We start from the raw sequence: 4,606 nt of genomic DNA, 5'->3' as shown, positions 1-4,606 counted from the left end.
TCTACGCTTCGGAAGCGGGTCGCCAAGGGTCAAGTTATAGTCGCTCGACTCAGCCACTCAGCCGAGGTGGAAAAAGGCCGTTTTTCACCGACATTTCTTGCCTTTATTTCAACTGCTTGACTTTGACGTATTAGTTACAATGAAATCAATTATGGTTCATTTTCTGAGTGCTTCCTTCTGTGCGTTGTCGATTCCCAGAACGACTCTGACTCGTCGCGGCCTATGTAACATAATTCTGGCTCAACTACCTAGTCAAGTCCGTGAAAGGAATCCTCGTCACTTGTTATTGTAAAATCGCAGTCGAGTTGTTGTAACTTACTAGGCCGCTCATTAAATTCGGAGCCTCGACAAGAAAGAGCGCTGCTACGAGCCTGATTTTTTTTGTGATATTGGTACACTCTTCAAATGAACGTATGTGAAGTTTCATTTCAATCGGTCACTTAATTTTTTTTTCACAAGCCATTTAGTATCGATATGTCACAGTATTTTTTACAATGGAAAAAATCAAGTATGTGCAGTGATTTCATTTTTATTTTTAGAAGGTTTAAAAGCCAAGGAAAATTATGAACGAATATTAAAAGTGTATAAGGACTCTTCACCTTTAATTAGAAGGTTAAAAGAGGGTTTTCTGAGTTTAAACATGGTCGTAGTAGCCTTTAAGACGAAGCATGTCAAAAACGTGAAAAAAGGCACAACACCTCAAATCGTAGAAAAAATACAGGATATCGTTTTCAAAAATGATCGAACCACTGAAAGAGATTTAATATAAGGCCTAGCCATCTCATTGAGCAGTATAACCAGTATTTTGACTGAAGTTTTGGGTTCTTAAAAAATGTTTGCAAAATGGGTGCCGCATTCGCTAAAAATGGAACAATGCACCCAGTGCAACAAATGGCAAAAATCCATGAATTAAAGTTCAAATTGTCGGAGTATCCACCTTATTTATCAGATTTGGCCCTTAGCGACTTCCATCTGTTTTCAAACCTAAGAAAAATCCTGCGCGGAAAGCGGTTTTCATCAAATGATGACGTCATAGCAGCTCTAAGGAATACTGTGACGTGACAAAAATACGGTCGCTACTAAAAGGCTTGTAAAAAAAAAGTAAGTGACCGATTGAAATGAAACTTTCCATACGTTCATTTGAATAGTGTACCAATATGACAAAAAAAAATTAGACTCGTAGCAGTTATCGTATCGTAGATCTCTGTTATCGAGGCTCCGAATTTAATGAGCAGCCTAGTATATTTGTTGCAGAAACGATCACCCAACACGAGGAGGACATGTAGTCAGATGGACTGTCAGATCACGCGCTGTCAGAATTGATCGCAGAAAGTAGGGTGAAATCTTAAGTATAATATGCAATATAAAAGGATCCCCAAAGTCTGTCGACCGGGAACCTACTTTGAAATAATAATAATTTTTCAAGGGTTGATAGTCTGGTTGTCATTATATGAAGATTCAGCACTTGACATGTTCTGTAGTAAGGGTTTTAATTCACTTATTCTGAATATACAAAAGGATCATCGCCACGGTGAGCATGTTTCCATCAAAGTCATAATCACTGTCGTCTGATGTGTGTGTCTTGATGACGTCACCATCTAAATGTGTTATTAATGTTGAAATTACAAATACTTGAAATACTCGGGAACTTATTAAAGCATACTAGAGTAACTGACTTGGTAGTAGCGAAACATTGCTTATTGATCTAATCTAATGAAATGAGCAATTCAAACAACATTTTCCAGAAAACTTATGTTATTTTCAGACGATATTTTCCGAATAGAATCGCCCAAAATTTCTGTCCGCACACACACATAGAGACTTCACACTGACACAGACTCCTCGAGCACAAATTACCGACGCATTGGCCTGGTGGCTGGCTACCCTTCGATGTTACAGTTTATCTCGGGAGCCCCGTCGGGTCGGGAGTCACTGTGGATTTTCGGGCATTTAAGTTATATGATCTCCTTGTTCCATATCTGACCAGAGCCATCTCGACCACGGAGCCGACTGTCAACCGGAGTCGACCGGTGTAGGGCGGCCTAAACATTCTGAAAGTCCAAATTCGTGGGCCGCCCGCTCGCTCCTCACGTACGGGGAACCAAACGGAATTCGGAGTCGCTGGGCAGCGATCCAGGGTACCAGGGAATGTTCTCCGAGATCGGGGCCATTGCATCTTCGATCGAGTGTATGCGACGGTGTGTGTGTGTTTTTATCAGACATTCAACGCGCTCGGTCCCTGCAGTCCTGCAGTCCTGCTCGTTTCCTGCTCGCCAAAAAGGTCATTTAGTAGTCCTATCGGCGTGTTAAATCGCACACCTCGCGCGCACACTCGCGGTGGGGTTTTGCGGAATAATAATGCAATAAAAATACGTGCCAACTGCGCGCGCGATGCTGGCCCCCGTTGGAGGATCGAGGCGTGGATCAGATGAGTACACATTCCGGCCGGAGCAGGCCGGAGGAATGCCTGGGTCATGTCGAGCAAAGCCCCGAAACGGAGGGCGCGTCTCGTTCGACAATCGAATGGAGAGCAGAGCTCGAGGGCGGAACTGCGGACACCGTGGGAAAGGTGTCACGAACGCCGGGGGAAGAATATTTGGAATTATAGGTGCTACATGGTAATGTGGCCGGGAGATGATTTTTCGAGGTGATATATTGATCTTTATATGCCTGCGGTCTCACGTTTTGGTGTCGGGCCTGGTAGCTGGGCCCAAATCCTAACTCCCAGCCCGGGTCCGCCGGTCCACGTCCGAAGCACACCTCGTGTTGGTCTTGCTCGGTAGCAAGACCGCGATGGTGGCCCCGGGAGGCTTCGAGGCTCGTCTCGAACGGAACGTGTGTGAAAGAACGGGAGGCCAAGGAAGCGAGAACCGAGAAGTGGCAAAGTGACAGAGGGAAAAAGAGCAGCAGCGGCGGACAGGATAGATAGAATTAAAGACGCAGCGCGATAACAAGACAAGGCGCACAAGTCAAGCGCGCCACTGCCTCAATCTAAACAATGCAGGACCCCTGGAGGGATTCTCCGTTACCGGGGAACGCAACCGATTGAATACCGTTCGTGTGCTGCAGGCACAGCCCGTGTCCGTGTGCCGTCCTGCAGTCTGAAGTTCCTGGAACCATCAACCACAGCACCCAACAAGGTGTGTGTGTAGAAGAGGTAACGTTCCCCGGCGGCCTAGCGGCTCGGCGGGGTGATATGTTTTCCCAACCAACGACCTCTCAGTAGGCCAACGCTTGCGTCCGTGATGGACGCTCCGTTTGCCAAAATTGTTGCGGTTGTCGGCCATGTTTTGACTGCATTTGGCCACAGTCACTTTGTCCTTGCGCCGGTCCCTCCCGTCCCCCCCAGGGACCGATTCATCCTTGGTGCGCATCGGGGCCGATGTTTAGGTAGCCATACTAATTTGATTAATGAGAACTCGCGGCGGGCAGCATAACCCTCAAGCCGGTCAGCCGGTCTGCGTCTTCTTCTTTAATCCGAGACACGATCCTTCTTGAATAACTTCACACATTCCCACCCAGCGAGCCGAACCTGGTGGTGGTGGTACCTGTGTGCTCGATATCTGATCGATCGATCGGCACGGTTTCGGTGACCGAGAGAGCACGGTGGAACCCAATCGATCCACTCGATAGTTTTGGCGCTGATTCAAATCGCGACCCTTTTTCTGAAGCTCCGTTTACGAGCCGTTCCCCAGCCGGAGATGCGCCTTCTTCTACGGGTTCGGGGCTGCTCGGGTTCAGGGAATTTGTGTGCGGTCGATGCCCAACGTTTTTTTGTTATAGAGTAGTGTCAATAAATTAGAGCTGCACCGACGTTTATGTATTTAGGACTCGAAAATGAGGGCACGTCGTCCGCAGCCCGCAGGGCCTAGGGCTCAGGGACCAGGGGCCCGGGGATAACATCTAGTTCGAAGGTTCTGCCGAGGTCGAGTAGTAGGATTTGAGTGGCTTAACGAAGTGGAAATAAAAAGGAAACAATACACGGTTCCTTTACATGTTGTTGTCGTCGGTCGCGTGGATAGACAAGAACTGTTCCTACAAAACGCTATTGTGGGACAGGTAACGGCGGAGTTCTAGTTCTGTGAGGGTCGCACAGAAAGGGAGGATCTGACTTCTTCACCATGCAGCATGAAGGAATTTGATTAAAGTCACGTCTCGTCAATATACAGAACAATTCAAGAGTTCCCAGAGTAATGTTTGAAGTCAACCAACCAGTGCAACCCACAATACGGCGCTTCGGCGAGTCCCATGTGTTCGATTCTTCGGTATGGAGTTTTCAAAACCGAGCGGAAAGCCTCTTCTGTGGCGCTTCAGTGAAAGGGACCACCAGAAATGTCGCCATAAAAGTAATCGTAATAAAGCGCACACATTCCTGAACCGTGCCACTCGTTGCCAGATCGATCACCGCATGGATATCAGTTGAAAATTTCAATTTCACGACTCCGATGTTGCATCCTATGCTTTCACAATTACCACCCGGGGGGAATGCTTCGATCGACTCGGATCCCTAAAAAGAAAGGGAGCCCCCAATCGCGGTTTCGCTGCTAAACGCTGAACGAAACGGGAACTACACGCTTTCCGAGGAACGCCGGCCATCCACAAAAAT

This window comes from Anopheles cruzii, chromosome 2, assembly GCF_943734635.1.
Source record: "Anopheles cruzii chromosome 2, idAnoCruzAS_RS32_06, whole genome shotgun sequence".
NCBI classification, from domain to species: Eukaryota; Metazoa; Arthropoda; class Insecta; order Diptera; family Culicidae; genus Anopheles; species Anopheles cruzii.
The sequence above is the reverse complement of the archived record's forward strand: the minus strand, read 5'-3'. Positions refer to the sequence as shown.